This window comes from Canis lupus, chromosome 19, assembly GCF_011100685.1.
Source record: "Canis lupus familiaris isolate Mischka breed German Shepherd chromosome 19, alternate assembly UU_Cfam_GSD_1.0, whole genome shotgun sequence".
Taxonomy (NCBI): domain Eukaryota; kingdom Metazoa; phylum Chordata; class Mammalia; order Carnivora; family Canidae; genus Canis; species Canis lupus.
In genome coordinates, this window is record NC_049240.1 from 52,211,133 (window position 1) to 52,227,957 (window position 16,825).

General features: G+C 49.7%; 1 protein-coding gene across 2 annotated transcripts in view; it reads left to right on the forward strand.

Annotated features, from left to right (window-relative positions):
• Nucleotides 1-16,825, forward strand: part of KIF5C (kinesin family member 5C) — a 148,485-nt gene that overhangs the window by 24,706 nt on the left and 106,954 nt on the right. The window lies entirely within an intron of this gene.

Genomic DNA, 16,825 nt, shown 5'->3' on the forward strand with positions numbered 1-16,825 from the left:
CGGAAAGGGACGTAGTGCAGATGTCCTTTATCCTGCTTTAGGGGACTGTTCCACAAGGGTGCATGATTGTCAAAACCATCTAGAGAGTTGCTTCAGATTGCATGTATTCTATGCAAGTTAAAAATAAGATTTATTGTGAGAAAACTCTCTTTGTACTAATAAATGCAAAGATCTTCAAGATACTATCAGTGAAAAAAGCAAAGTGCAGACAGATACGTATCATGTGGCACCTTTTATGACATGAAGGGAGAAAACTAAGAATGTCTGCTTCTGTACATGTACAGAACGCTGGGAAGACAGGTGAGGAACCCGTAGCGGTGGTTGCCCTGTGAATTGGGGAGGAATGGAATGGAGGGCAGGGGTGTTATCGGGATTTCTCACTGTATACCCTTTTATGTTTTTTGGTGTTTGAACCATATAAACATATTTATTATTCAAAAATTAAATAAGGGGCGCCTGGGTGGCTCAGTGGTTGAGCATCTGCCTTTGGCTCAGGGCCTGATCCTGGAGTCCTGGGATCGAGTCCTGCATCGGGCTCCCTGCATGGAGCCTGCTTCGCCCTCGGCCTGTGTCTCTGCCTCTCTGTGTCTCTCATGAATAAATAAATATAATCTTTAAAAAAATGAAATAAAAAGGAAACAGTTTGAAACAGCACTAAGGTTTTAGGCTAAGACATACACAATTTCATTATTCTTTATAGCAGATGATCAGTTAAATGTCTTTTTTTTTCTGTTTGTTTGTTTTGTTTGTTTGGAGAGAGAATGAGCCTGAGTGGGCGGGGGGTGGGGGTGGTGGCAGAGGGAGAAGAAGGGAGAGGCGGGCTCCACACTCCGCACAGAGCCTGACCAGAGCCTGACCGGGGACTCATCCCATGACCCTGAGATCATGACCTGAGTGGAAATCAGGAGTCTGATGCCTAACCGACTGAGCCAGCCAGGGACCCCATCAGTTAAATGTATGTATGTATTTATTTATGGGAAAACAGAGAGAGAGGCAGAGACCTAGGCAGAGGGAGAAACAGGCTCGCTGGGAGGAGCGACTCTATCCCAGGACCCCGGGGTCACAACCTGAGCCAATGGCAGGTGCTCAGCCACTGAGCCACCTGGGCGTCCCACTTACCAGGTCTTTCTGAAAGTCAGGCTTGTGCATTGACAGAAATCCTGGCCCCTTTCCCCTCATTTCAGTGCCTCCTATCGATATGCAGAGCCTGGACAACGCCTTTTGGGGTTGGTAGAGCCGCGGAAGCACTGCTTGCTTCCTGGATGTCTCCTCCTCCTCCTCAGTGTTTTCCATTCCTCGGAGTCCCTGCTTCTCCTCTGACTGGTCTTGTGAGGGTCAAGGCTGGGGTAGCTGCAGGACATCTTTCATAAGTACCTTGCAGCCCCTTCCCTTCACATTTCTTAGCTTCCCATTATAGTTCTTACCTTTCTTTTCTTTTTTTTTAAGTTTAAAGATTTGTATTTATTTATTCATGAAAGACAGAGAGAGAGAGAGACAGAGAGGCAGAGACACAGGCAGAGGGAGAAGCAGGCTCCATGCAGGGAGCCCGACGCGGGACTCGATCCCAGGTCTCCAGGATCACGCCCTGGGCCGAAGGCGCTGCTAAATCGCTGAGCCACCCAGGGATCCCCTATTTCTTACCTTTTAATTTTTTTTTTTGAACATTTTTATTTATTTATGACAGTCACAGAGAGAGAGAGAGAGGCAGGGACATAGGCAGAGGGAGAAGCAGGCTCCATGCACCGGGAGCCCGACGTGGGATTTGATCCCGGGTCTCCAGGATCGCGCCCTGGGCCAAAGGCAGGCGCCAAACCACTGAGCCACCCAGGGATACCTATTTCTTACCTTTTAAATGAATATGCTCCTAGTTTTTTTTTTTTTTTTTTTTTTTTTTTTTACAGGAGTCTGGGGAGAATGGAAATGGTTTTGGAGTGCTTGTGTCTTCTGGCAAAGGGCCTTACGAAAGGAGCATCTCCCATTGCTTCTGTGTATTGTCGCTTGCACGCTTTGAATCTCTCCCCCACAACACACACAAGATGTATTTTGTATTGTATTCGTAGTTTAAATTCAAATGTCTTGTCAAAAGAACCTAAGTAAGAATAATTCTTGGCCCCTGCTGAGTTTAGCCCCATGCCTTACTCTTGGGCCGTCTGCTTATGCCGTTGTCCCCCACAACTCAGTGCTCCTGGGCCCGTGTGGCTCCGTGGAGCACTGTGTTGGGAACTCAGGCCGTATCGGAGCCGTCCTTGGGCTGTGTGGGTGAGCGTGCAGTGCTCACTCCGTGATACCTGCCGTGCGCCGTGGGAAAGTAGTGGCACATAGTTCTAGATACCTGCCCAACTTGCCTTAGATACACCTACTCGACATTTCCTTGTATCTCGTGCAGTGCCTAGTGCTTCTACACTAAGTATATGCTCAATAAATATTTGCTCATGTTGCCTTTTTCTTTTCTTCTTCTTCTTTTTTTTTTTTTTTCAGTTCTTCTGGAAACATAATTGTTCAAATAAACAAGTCTACCCACAAGAGCATGGTTACTGGTATTGCAGCTCATTTTTGCAGAGCTTATTTGTTTATTTATTAGAGAGAGCAAGAGAGTACGGTAGGGAGGGGCGGGGGGAGAGGAAGAGGGAGAGAATCTTTTAATAAATTTATTTTTTATTGGTGTTCAATTTACCAACATATAGGATAACACCCAGTGCTCATCCCATCAAGTGCCCCCCTCAGTGCCCGTCACCCATTCACCCCCACCCCCCGCCCTCCTCCCCTTCCACCCCCCTAGTTCCTTTCCCAGAGTTAGGAGTCTTCATGTTCTGTCTCCCTTTCTGATATTTCCTACCCATTTCTTCTCCCTTCCCTTCTATTCCCTTACACTATTATTTATATTCCCCAAATGAATGAGACCATATAATGTTTGTCCTTCTCCGATTGACTTACTCCACTCAGCGTAATACTCTCCAGTTCCATCCACGTTGAAGCAAAGGGTGGGTATTTGTCGTTTCTAATGGCTGAGGAATATTCCATTGTATACATAAACCACAGCTTCTTTATCCATCATCTTTCGATGGACACCGAGGCTCCTTCCACAGTTTGGCTATTGTAAGGGAGAGAATCTTAAACAGGCTCCGTGATCTGCACAGAGACCAACACGGGGCTTGATCTCACCACCCTGGGATCATGCATGACCAGAGCCAAAATCAAGAGTCGGATGCTTAGCTGAGTGAGCCACCAGGCGTCCTAATTTTGGGTAGCACGGTACAGCACACGGAGGCTTAATTTCTGTGCTGTTCTCTGTCCTTAAAAGAACCTAAGGTCCTTGGCTTCATAGTTCAGCTTGTGCGGTAGATGTCAGAGCTCTCCGATGGCTCCTCAGCAGATGAGGACGCATCTTTATTACGTCCGTAGCAGCCCTGATGAGCACATTGGTGTATTTCCAAGGCCCATTATACAAAGGTGGCTTGCTGTTGAAAGCAATAGTTTTAATGGCTAAATATTGATCAGATGCCACGTATATCCAGGCGGTGTTCCAACTATTTACATACATTAGCTCATTTAATTCTCACCAACCCTATGCGGTGGTTCCTATTATTATCTTCATAGCTCAAGCTCGAGAAGTTAAGTAACTTCCCAAGGTCACACGGCTGCTGAGCGGTGAAGCCAGGTTTTCAGCTTTTGGCAGTCTGACCTTACCCTGTCTAATCAGTGAGGTTCACGGACACTTGAGTGAAAAGCAGAGACTTGCACGTGGTTGGGCAGTTCCTTCTCTGGGCCCTGGCTTCTCCAAATGAAGGGTTGGGCAGGATGGTTAAGACCCCTTGGAGCCCTAGCTTACTTGACTCTAAGTTACATACTGAAGGGATCTTTGAACGACTCTCGCACCCACTATGAAATTTGGCTAATGATCCGTGCAGGTGCCGGAGGTACACAGATTGAAGCAAAGACTTGAACATTCGCTCCGCACACACCAGAATTATAGCCTGTCAAGGAGGAAAAACTTATTTTCCCAAACAATTAGAGGACATTAGTAATTATGTCTAATTACATATTGAACGGTTTTCCTGTTGTGTCAACCCATTGTCTTAATTGTGCTTAAGAGCAGCAGGCTATTATTTTGAGGTCTGTGAGGCTTAAAATTGCTTTCTGTGCTTGGCGTTGGGGGCGCAGAAGAGTGAAGAGCACGGGCTCTGGACTCAGCCTTGGTGCAGATCCGGGATCTGCTGCTTACTGGAAATCCTTGGCCCCTTCCTTAATTTCTCCAGACGTTTGGTTTCCTCACATTGGAAATAATAATGGCATCAACCTCATGAAGGGCATTGTGAAGGTCGCAGGGCATGTACATGAGACGTGTAGTACACTACATGCATCTGGCATGTAAACTTTTCAGAGGCTGGCTGTCATAGTGTCTATCGCTGATTGATCAGATGTCAATGATGGGCATCGCTGGACACATTCCAGGCTTGAGCGCTGGTGGGTAGCCCCATCTGGGGTGGATCTGGGCTCTACCTGGGTGAATTGCTGCTGTTCTATACTAGGTCTGACATTTCAGCTTTTTTTTTTTTTTTTTTTTTTTTTGGTTTATATGGTTTCCGTTTAATGTCCATGATCTCATCTTCTAAGGCGAGGTAAAAAGGTAGATTGGAGCTCAGAAATACGGTCGACCATTGAAGACGTCATAACTGTGAATCCTCTGAAGAGGACCCTGGGGAGTAAGAGCTAATCCTAGTATTCAGTTGGAAAGTTCTCTTGGTTGTTGGTAATCTTAGGCAGCACACAAACATGGCCTTAGGTAACACTGAATTACAGAGTGACAAGTTCTTTCCTTTTTATTCCCTTCTCAGTCACAGAGAAAGCCTCCTTTTGGTGCCAGTCTTTACTATTTTGGAATTTCCCTTTTAACAAAAGCAAAGGACGGGTCCTAGGTTTAGATCCCTTGGCGGGCAGTGGTATCTATAGCTAGAATTCATGAATACTGCTTCGTTTTCATTGGATTTCTTTTTAGTACCTTCCCTTATAGCGTGTGATGCTAATTTTTCATTTAACACAGTGACATGGAAGTTTCACTGAAAGTATTTAAGGAAAAATGAATTGACTTAAAGAAAGATGCTAAAGCAGAAGTCTGTGAACGGAATGGGGCTGTGGGAAAAATTGTGCTGGTGGCACAGGAATCTCTGAGGTGGGACACAGTGGGGGAGGGAGGGAAGGGAACGGAGGCTTTTCCCAAGGGAAGGCCAGTGTTCCGAAGGAAGAGAATGAGAGGGCTCAGAAGGAGCTGAGGACGCGGCCCCGCGGGAGGAGGGCGCTGCGTGGTGCTGCTCCCGGGCAGCCTTGGGGTCTTGGCTGCCACCAGGTAGCAAAAGGAACCAGCGGAAGGAAGAACGGACCTTATTCTACTTTTTCCCTGGAGAAGCCTGGTTGTATAGTTGAAGTGGAAAAAAGGTAGATGGGAGGTTTCTTTGCTTTTTATTTTTATATTTTTAAGAGATCTTATTTATTTGTTTGTTTGTTTGTTTATTTATTTATTTGATTGATTGATTCAGAGAGAGAGCCCCCACAAGCAGAGGCAGAGGGGGAAGCAGCCTCCCTCCCGAGCAGGGAACCTGATGTGGGGCCCAATCCCGGGGTCACCAGCTGAACCGAAGGCAGACACTTAACCAATTGAGCCACTCAGGCGCCCAGGTTTTTGTTTTGCACAGTAGCAGGAGTGTGCACGTGCTGTTAGCCTAGGAGAGGAGAGCAACTGGGAGGGCAGGGGAGAGGACCAAGGTCAAGGTACAGCCGGGAGAGCACAAAGAGGAAGGAGCCAGGTCGGGGAGACAGCAGGATGGCACCTCTTCTCCCATCACTAGTCAGTTCTGCAAGTAAATTTTATCTAATTCTTGATGTTTAAATAATTCAGCAGAAATGGAGAGAGGAGAGCAAGTCCTAGTGCCTAGAGGGAAGCAAATGGCTGTGAGGGTGGAGACCAAGCGCATCAGAGCAAACCCTGACTCATTGATATTTTGGGAGGCCTGGGGAGGTATGCTCGGGGAGGCTCGGGGAGGGATGCTCTGGGAAGGATGCTCCGGGAGGGGGTGCTCGGAGAGGGATGCTCAGGGAGGGATGCTCAGGGAGGGATGCTCTGGGAAGGATGCTCCGGGAGGGGGTGCCCGGGGAGGGATGCCCGGGTAGGGGTTGCCCAGGGAGGGGGTGCCTGGGGAGGGATGCTCGGAGAGGGATGCTCAGGGAGGGATGCTCGGGGAAGGATGCTCCGGGAGGGATGCTCCGGGAGGGATGCCTGGGGAGGGATGCCCGGGGAGGGGTTGCCCAGGGAGGGGGTGCCCGGGAAGGGGTGCCCGGGGAGGGGGTGCCCGGGGAGGGGTTGCCTGGGGAGGGGTTGCCCGGGGAGGGGATGCCCGGGATGGGATGCCCTGGAGGAGGTGCCCGGGGAGGGGGTACCCGGGGAGGGGGTACCCAGGGAGGGGGTGCCTGGGAGGGGTGCTCAGAACGGACATGCCTTCCCGCAGGGAGGGGGCTCTCAGTGTGCTACGCTGGAAATGGAGAAGGACAAGGAAGGGAGCCGTGGCTTTTTAGGCCCATGGGAGGGGGATGAGAGGAAAGCCACGGGTTGTAGGGCGTCTGGTGCTGTCTATGAGGCTGCTTTAATTAAGGAAGCGTAGTAGGGAGAGCTGTTCCCTGAAGAGGGCCTCATCGGCCTTCAGGGGCCGTGGGAGTCCACCGTGTCATCGTGTCACCGGGCCTGCCCGCTCCTCGGAGGAAAGCCGGAGAAGGCCAGCCTGCTGTTGCTTCACCCAAGGCCCGGGCCGTGTGCCGTGAAGCCCTTGGGCTTAGGACCCAGGAGGCGCTCAGACGCCCCGTGGAACCGCGGGCCTGGCGTGGGCCTGGCGTGGGCCTGGCGTGGGCCCAGCTCGCTCCCAGCCGACGGCCCCGCAGGCTTTGCCCGTGATGTGCTGTGACTGCTGGGCCTAGCTGAGGCAGCTCGTGGGGCATGTGGACCACAGTGGCCCCCGGGACGGGGTCATCTCCTGGGGGGGGGGGGCGGGGGCGGGGGCGGGGGGAGGAAAGGCACTTTCTGTGTGGCCCGAAGCCAGAGCGTCCTGAGCCCGCGTCCTGGCCTGTGGCGGCGGGAGGAAGGTGAGGAGTGGAGAGGCGGAGCCGGCTCTGTGGGGCAGGCGGCCCCGAAGGGGCAGGTGAGGAGGCCGGTGGGCGGCAGCCCCCGCTGTGCCGCGAGGCCAGGTGTGCGGCCGAGCCCGAGCCCGGCAGCCTCTCTTAGGGTAGCAGCGATTCCCGGTCCTCAGGTTCCTCTGCTCATCAGCCTCGTGCTCTCCAGGCGGAGCCTTGGGCCGGTCTCCGTCTCCGATCGATCGTGCCGACCCACTTAGTTGCTGTTGCTTCCATTTACATCGAAAGTTTTGGCTGGTCCGGCTTTTCTTTCCTTTCAGTAGTGTCCACAGTCCCAGATACGGAATGGGTCTGGAAAAGCGTTCTCGTGTTTACCAGGCTGAAGGTTGGACCTTGTAAGGCAGCGCAGATGATAGCTTGTGGAATCACTAAGCATATGCATATTCCAGAGAAATGCTTTGGAGAGAGCAGGGTAGGTAAGTCCTGGCTCCTTCCCTCCAGAGAGTTGCCACTCAGCTGGGGAGAAGACATACATTCTCACAAACAGAAAATAACCATAAAGAAAAAAAAAAGAATCAGTGGGTAGGATTTGAAATGGCCTTTGAAGAAAGAAGGGTTAAGAGGAGGCGTTTGTGGTTTGGCAAACAATTATTGGGGAGACCGGAGCTCCCCAGGGTCCCGCAAGATCCCACTGTGTGGACATTCCTTACCTCATCTTTATCTTCACCTGCCAGGCTGAGGGTGGAAGCCTTTTCTTCTATCCTTGGGGGGATAGCAGCTGTCTTATCTTATCTTATCTTATCTTATCTTATCTTATCTTATCTTATCTTATCTTATCTCATCTTACTTTATTTTATTTTATTTTATTATTTTATTTTATTATTTTATTTTATTTATTATTTTATTTTATTTTATTTTATTTTATTTTTCAATTTATTTTAAAAATACTGTGAATCTGCTGTAATTAATCACCCTCCCAAGATTCTTTTCCTCCAAACAAAACAAAGCTAGGTCTATCAGTCCAGCTTCTTCTTTCTAACCCCTCAGTCATCTTAAAGAACCACCCTGGCCTTAGCAGAAGAGAACAGGCATTAAGGATTTGGGTCCTTGTTGGGGTGCTTGGGTGGCTCAGTGGGTTTGAGCGTCCGACTCTTGATTTTGGCTCAGGCTGGCGTGTTGGGGTTGTGGGATCTAGTCCTGCACTGGGCTCCGTGCTCAGCGAGGATCTGCTTAAATCTCTCTCCCTCTCCCTCTGCCCCTCCCCTGGCACTCTTTCTTTCTCTCTTGCTCTCGCTCTCACTCTCTTTCAAATAAATAAGTAAATCTTAAAAAAAAAATTGGGGGGGCCCTTATTTTATCCCACACTTACTCACCAGGTAACCCTGGGCAAGTCATGTAGTCATCCTTAGTAAAATGGGTGTCCTAACATTATCTGCTCCGTGGGGGTTGTCTGAGGATTCAGCGAGGTAATTTTTGCAGTGCACTTCCCATTGTTCCTGGTTCTGGCAGCTACTAGTGTTCTCTTTTCCTACCATTCCCCACATTACACTTAGAATTGGTCATGACTGTCTAGGGAGGTGCTGATGATTAGCGCTGCTAACATTCTGAAGGCTGCTTAAAATAGAAAAGAGTTACTTTGCCTGAGACTTTGAATTTTTTAGGTTGACACGTTTTTTTTTTATTAGACAGTCCTCTTACAGAATAATAAGATGGAATGAATCTGTGAAGTTATCTACATAATGAGGCCAATGTGGCATAAAAGCAATGAAGTCCCTGAAAATACCAGCCAAATTTCTAGTGTCAGTTTAACTGTAGCATTTATAGAGCTTTAACGGACCAAGGAGTGAAAAGCTACCTTTTTTTGCTGTTTCTTTGCCTCCTCTATCGGGCTGTGGACTCTTGGTGCGTAGGGACCATGTCCTTCTTACTCTTGCTAGATCTCTTCCAAGATCTAGCAGGTTGTCTGACACAAGGGACCACCAATAATTCTCTGGTAAAGAAATGAAAGTTTTTTTGCCTAGATAATTTTGAAAATAGTGGAGAAACTGAGCTGAAGGAGTAGTTTCGAGTGGGTGTTATCAACCCATGGTCACTCCAGCCGTTGTGAAGTTCATTCTGTGCAGTTGGGGCCTCTTTTGATTTCATACATGGTGTAGTTCATGGACATTGAGGTGAAACAGATCTGGGCTCGACTGCGGATCTGTCACCTACCGGTGGAGTGATGTTGGGAATCTGTTGTCCCTGTCATGGGAGTTTTGGCATCATTACCACCAGATTGTTGTAGGGATAAAATACGTTGGCATGAGCTACTCGGTACCTCGGGCTCTCTGTTTGCCTTGATTTCTGGACCACTCAGATGACTCCACAGTTGGGATACTTGACCTTGGAGGTCAGAGAAGGAGAGGCAATCTCTCAAGAGTGTTTTGAGAATAAAGATAAATAGGTCTTTCTGGCTTGGTCAGTCTTGTCGGGTTGACTTAAGTAAGCAGCATGTGACCTGTGCCTCTGGCACGGGGATCAGCGTAGCAGACTCACCGACATTTGTAGGGGCTCATCGTGCGCTTCTTGGTCATCTCTGTTTGTAGCATGGGCCCACCTCCCGACTCTACCTCTATCCACCGTCTTCTTTCCGTCTGCATTTCCCGCTCCTTATTCCGGGCTACGCTTGTCTTTCTGGACTTCTAAATGACCTCCTAAGTGGCCTCCATGTTTGTCTTACTGATGTGGGAAACAAAGGCAGAGAAAAATTATTAAATTTCCTTACTCCCTACAGCCCATGACGAGTCCTTGAAACAGGCAGAGTGACATTCCTCTAGGAACTCAGCTGCCTCAATGTTAAAACTTTGCTAAGGGCAAAAGGCAGTCTTAGCCCAACCTCCAGGACCCTGTAAGTCTACTTTAACATGTAAAAATTCCTTTAAAATTTCCTTTATCTCTAAACTCCCCCGGATAGGTGTTGGCAATCATCCCCCAAGCACATGGTCACTGATACACATCTGAAGGGTCTCATGACTAAGGTTAGACAGTAATACATGACCTTTTCCCAACAGTAGCCGGCCCCCTCAAGGGCCTGGAAACCTTGCTTCCAAAATTCCTCAGAGACTTCTGCTATCCCTAACTGCTTCCCAAATGGAAGGCATATGATTGACTCCTCCTCGTGGACCCCGGTGCAGCTCTTTCTGCCCACGGGTCCTGTCCCTGTGCTGTAATAAAACCACCTTTTTGCACCAAAGACGTCTCAAGAATTCTTTCTTGGCCATCAGCTTTGAACCCTAACGTCTTTTCCTATGTCGTTACTTCCGATTCTGTCTCTGAACACCAAGTCCTCACAGAGCAGCCAGGGTAATATAAAACAGAAGCTAGACTGGGGCCATTTCCTTGCTTAAAAGTATATCGCAAGGATGTATAATGGGGCTTCCTAGCACTAGGCCTCTGCCCTGGTTCTTCCTCCATAACCTCCTACCACCTTGCTCCCCGCTCTCTCCAGATACACCAGCCCTTCCTTCCTTCCTTCCTTCCTTCATTTATTTGTTCATGAGACACACACACACAGAGGCAGAAACAGAGGCAGAGGGAGAAGCAGGCTCCCTGCAGGGAGCCCGATGTGGGACTCGATCCCAGGACCCCGGGGTCATGCCCTGAGCCTCAGGCAGCCCCTCCACCGCTGAGGCTCCCCGGCGCCCCCACCAGCCGACTTCCGACCTGCCAAGTGCTTCTAGCGCAGGGCGGCCCTGTTGGGTCACCTGTACCTGGAGCGCTGTGCCTGGCAAGGCTGCCGGCCTGCGCTCTGATGGTCTAGGCTCAGGACCCTCCTCCCTGACCCTCCTCATTTCCATCACATCGCAACGCCAGCAGATGTGATTTTTGTTAGGGGTTGGTTGCTTACTGCCTGTCTCCTCCCATTCCATTAGAAGGAAAGCTCCACAGAAGCAGGAACTCGTGCTCGTCCCTGCTGCGTCCCCAGGGTCTGGAGCTACACCTGGCACAGGAAGAGTTCCCAGTATTCACTGAACGAAGCAGTGAGAAGAGAGAAACTCTAGCTCTGTAAGAACATAAAGAATATCACGGGGAGCGCGGAGTAACGCACAGCATTGTTGGGTCACTGTGTTGCACACCTGAAACCAATGGACCCCGTGTGCTAACTAATTGGGATTAAAGCAAAAAACTCAGATAAGAATATATGAAATATGTTGGTCTGTGTGGAGGGAGTGCTGATTATCCCAGCGCTTAGGAGGTTGTGGCAGTATTGAGTAGAGTGTGAGGGGGAGCTCACAGTGCTCGCGTGTGTAAGGGGTAGAGTGAAGTTTCTGTGCTCGGAAACAACAGGAATCCCCTCCCATGCAGGAACATTGCTGGATTGTGGCGGCACCTGGTGCCTCGGACGTCTGTGGTCGCGAGTGTGGGATGGCAGGAAATCATGAGCTGAGGTCAGATCCTCCTGCCTCTGCTGCTTGGTAGCCGTGTGGCTGTTACCCACCGTCCTGTGTTCGTACTTCCTCGTGTATAAACCAGGGACAGTAACACCAGCCTTCCCGCCGGGGAGATTAGAGGCAGCCTATGCCTGGTGCATGCACCTGCCTCCTCAATCAGTGGGAACTTTTATTTTGCAGTGGAAATTTTCAAAATTTTCAAAATTCAAATCATGGCATCAGGAATCCAATTGATTTTATTTTATTTTAAGATTTTATTTACTTATTCATGAGAGAGGCCAAGACACAGGCAGAGGGAGAAGCAGGCTCCCTGCGGGGAGCCTGATGTGGGACTCGATCCCGGGACCCTGGGGTCACGCCCTGGGCCGAAGGCAGACACTCAACCACTGAGCCCCCCAGACATCCCAGGAATCCAATTTAATTAAGCAACTGTTTAAGCCCTTTTAATAATTGTCATAAATGCTGCAGGGAATCCAAAGATGGGTAAGATAGAAAACATGTCCTAAATAGATAACTGAATAACTAAAAATAAATAAGTAACTAAAAATTAAATAACTAAAAGGGTAAGATAACTTATAACGTTAATAACAAATCCATATACAGTGCTTAGCAATTAGTACAGTGATTTTTGTATGCCTTTTATTTTAAAAGAATTGCATTTTATAGACTTTATTTTTATTCTTATTTTTTATTTTTTAAAGATTTTATTTATTTATTCATGAGAGACACAGAGAGAGGCAGAGACACAGGCAGAGGGAGAAGCAGGCTCCATGCAGGGAGCCCAACGTGGGACTCAATCCCGGGACCCTGGGGTCACGCCCTGTGCCAAAGACAGGCACCAAACCGCTGAGCCACCCAGGGATCCCCTTTATTTTATTTTTTAAAGTAACCTCTACATCCACCTTGGGGCTTGAACTTATAACCCTGAGATCAGAGGTCACATGCTCTGCAACTGAGCCCGACACGCGTTCTGTGTGCCCGACATGCCTTTTATTAGTTGGTCTTTACGTCTATGCAAATGTAATATGGGCTTCATGACCCTTTGCTAGTCAAGGACCTCTCTGAACCTGACCTTGTTACTAGTAAAAGGCAAAGAGTGGTTGGTAGTTGAGTAGTTGTGAGAAATCTATGTGATGACCCAGGAAAAGCATAGGGTCTGGCAGGAGAGTCACTCAAATCTGTTAGACCTCTCTTGCCCCAGTCTCTAACCCTGGATCCTACTTTCTTTCCATAACATGCCGCTTCCAGATGACTGTACTATGAAGCAGTTAGTCACAGTCCTCCTGGAAGAGTAGCCAAGTGCCACAGAAGTTCAGAAAAGGAAAGAGAGAGAGAAGTGACCTCTGTTTGAGAAGCTCACGAAAAGCCTTAATCTTGGAAGAGATACCATTTGGCATGTGCCTTAAAGACCAGGTGGTGTCTTGACAGATAACAAGGTGGAGGGATCAGTATGCCATTCCAGTTAGAGGCAACAGAGCAATGAGGTGGATGCATGGCGGTCACCGCAAGCATGTTGCAGGATGGTTGGGTGGGTTGGTAGGTCCTGCGTTGTGGAAAGGACCGCACTGGAGGGCATGCGTACAGTAGGGTATCCTAGCAAGTGGCCAGGTGCCGTCTTTTAGGAATTGGGTCAGAGCTAGATGAATTTGGCAAAGGATGTAGAATAGAGGTAGGAGAGACAAGCAGATGTCTGCAAGGCTCTTGCAGAAGTCTGGGTAGAGAGTCATAGGGGTAGCTGAGATGCCCAGCAAGAGATGGATCCAGTAAATCAACCACCAGTCTGGCAGCAGATGGGGGATGGCGGGCAAGTTAGCTTGAGGGGTTCAGCCTAGATGACTGGGGACAGTGGTAGACAGTGGTGGGTGGGTTGGGGGAGGAGGGGAAAGGAGGAGGAAGAAGGCAGCCAGCTCCCTCTGGTTGTTTCGGGTATTTGGGGACATTCAGTTGAGGTTTCAATCCAGCAGTTGGTAATAGGGATTTGGGCTCAGGGTTAGAGACGGACTTCTTTGTGTCCTGCACATGGCTTGTGGCTGGACTACAGGAGTGGTTGAGCCCTCGCACGGGGGCTTGCACGGAAGAGGAGGGTGCAAAGGAGAAGAGGCTTCACCAGAGCCCTGGTCTGTTCTTTATTCGGTTGGCGGCCGTGAGAGTGCACAGAGGGAGGAGGCCGAGCAGGGAGCAGGGGAGGCAGCAGATCGGCGCCCTACGGGCTGGGGTGGAGCCCTCACTGGCTCCAGCGCCTTCGGGCCTGCATGACGCGCCTCTGTACCCCGGGTCCCCGGCGACCTGACCCCGCTGCTGGTGGGCCTGTGGGCTGGTGTCCGCAGCCCTCCGGTGCTGCTGGGCCGCTCCTCCAGGGGTGCACTTTGCACGCCAATCCTGACGGAGCCACCCTGAATTTAGCAACTGTTGCTGGCTTGCATTAATGCGATCATTCTACGGAACATTTTTCGTCCTGCACTTCATGGGCGTTCCTTTATCAGCAGTATGTAAAGCACGCCACTGCACCCTGGGTGATACCATCACGTTTCAACCCAAATGCATGGAATTCTTAGAAAAAAAATCTATAGTTGAGAGTTAAAATATGTTCTTGGAGGTTCCATGACGAGATGCAATATGGTGTTATGGATAGAAGGCTTGGCTGGGAATCAGAGATTCTGGGTCCTACTCTCAGCTCAAACTGTTGCCTTCTACGTGCTCATGTGAAGTTATTCTCCATCCCCGGAAAGGGAAGTTAATATTCCCACCCAGCCTGTGAAATCGTGGGGTACAAATGGGAGATCAGGGGTCTGCATGTACCATAAAAGCAAAATTGCTGTCCAATACGTGGGCAAATTACAGAATATTAGTTCTATTTGAGGTGATTATGTGCAGGGCGTGATTCCCGGGAGCCCCTGTATGCACCACACCTACACTAGCCAAGGGCAAGTCTGGGCAAACGCCTTTGTATTTCACGTTTTAACTAAAGGGAAGGTTTTCCCAGTGCCGCCGTGGGGCTTCCACGTCGGAGATGCCCCTGGAGCCTGGGCATAACCGGAGGGGTCGGCAACGTGGCGCCTGGCCTGGGCCGCCCGGGCTGGGCCGGGGAGCCGCCTGCAGCGCAGTGTGCCCCAGAAGAGGCCTCCGTCCCCTTGGCCACCTTCCGTGTGGCAAATAAGCCCTACATTCTACCCTCTGCGGACAGCTTTAGATCCTCTTTCTGGTGAGGGAAGTCGGATTTCTTTTTTCTCAGACTTGACGGAAAACCAGATCTGCTGAAAAAACCATAGCAGCGATTTTAACCCCTTTCTCCTGAGTATATAAAACATCAAGTTCACGCCAGTTTAAAGTTTAGGGGGCTCAGCTGTTGAGCGCCTGCCTTCGGCCCAGGGCGTGACCCCGGGGTCCCGGGATCGAGTCCCCCGTCGGGCTCCCTGCGTGTGGAGCCTGCTTCTCCCTCTGCCTGGGTCTCTGCCCCACCCCCTCTCATGAATAAATAAATAAAATCTTTTTAAAAATATCGTAAAAAAAATAATAAAGTTTACCTTCTCTTGTGCTACATGTGGTCAGGATTGAAGCTGTTCTTATGGGGAAAGTCCCGGAACATTATTATTGCACGTTAGAGTTGGAAAGATCCAATCTGTGACTTTATAGAGCGGAGGAGGCCCAGAAAAAGAGGCAGATTGGTTAAGATCACGAAGTGGGTGCAGGGTGAGGTCCTGGACTAGACCCCGTGCCCCTGACCCAATCTACTAACCCCTGCATCTTGGCAAATCAGGATACAGAACAGTTACATGGAGAAGACTGGGGGGCGGGGGGGGGGAGTCATTATATTTTGATATGAAATGAAAATCACATATAAATAAGAACCTTAGTTTCATTAACACAGATTCCATTAACTTCGTTAGCAGAAGTAACACTTCTGTCTTCATTTTGCCTGTTAGCCAGGCAATAATTCTGAATTTCTTCATTATCACTTGGGCAGTTCCCTTTCTCAGAGTGTTTTTTTCCGCGGCTGTCTGCGATCCTGACAGTGCTTGTGTGTCCACGCAGCGGGACTTTTGGCAGCAAAGGAAGAATTTTAGCCTGGTTTCCTGCAGGAAGAAGGCTTACAACATTCATTCTCGTGTGTTGCCTTTGTTCATTCTTGAGACGTGGTTGGCATCACCTTGGCAACTCAGTAGAAGCCAGTCGTCGTTGCTCCGTCGGTTTCATTACAGCCTCTCCTGAGAGCAGCCTTGGCTTTGGCCGGAACTGGCACCAGCTGCCTTCCTCGGGGCACAGAGCCAGTGTGGGAGGGGGATGGGGATGTCTGGGCCTGGCCCTGGCATGGCGTTTCTGTTCCCAGTCATAGAGTCGTCTCGGCATAGATGGGGGCAGGCGGCAGGGTGGGGAGGAGAACACGGGGGTCTTCATTGTGAGGCTACGTCTGTACATTGGCAGATTCGTGGACTCGGGACCATATATGACACTGTTGGGAAAACGTGGATGGTCACTGCCAGGTGAGGGATGGTTTGCCCCAAGGTGCACCGTGGAGGTTTTTTCTGCTTTGGGAATTTGCAGCTGAGCCTCAGATAAGTGGAAATGTAGGTGATGGGGTAAAGAGGAATAAAGGGGGATACAGAACGAGACCATGCAACTCCACGACTGCTAAGATCTTGGAGGTGGGACATGAGAATGGTCAGCGGCAAAAGCAGTTTCTGACACCCTGGAGAAATACAGTGGGTAATGGTTTTCTCCTCCCTCCCACCCCCAGCACTGTTTCATGGTGTCTCGGCACCCTAACCTTGGTGCTCACCCGTCAGGCATTGGTCATCATCATCATCATCATCAGCAGCAGCAGCAGCAAGAGTTTTACTGAGGACCTACCTGGTATTTACCCCGACTCTGATCCGTTATTGGTTGGGGCCTGCTGGGTTGGTGCTGGGATGTCTGCCCCTCTGACTTATGTCAGGTGATAGAGAGGACTCTGGCAGCCAGAGAAGCCCTCAGGCCAGGAGATACATGCAGGTGCTGGAGGTCAGGCCAGCCTGCCTGGAAATGGTGACGATGGAGAGGGTATGGTCAGGACCCTGGAAGCATCTGCCTCCTGTTTCCAGTTGGTGCTACCCTGGAAGTTTCTGGAAGGCTCCTAGTCCCTGCACAAGACAGAAGTCCTCACCTTTCCTAGACAGTATATATGGCTGCACATTAAAATTTTATTTATTTTTTAGAGTACAGAAGATAACCTTGGAACAGAGTTAATTTTGCTAGGACCCTCGGAAACTAAAGGCCTCATAGAGCTGAGCTTATGAGTTGTA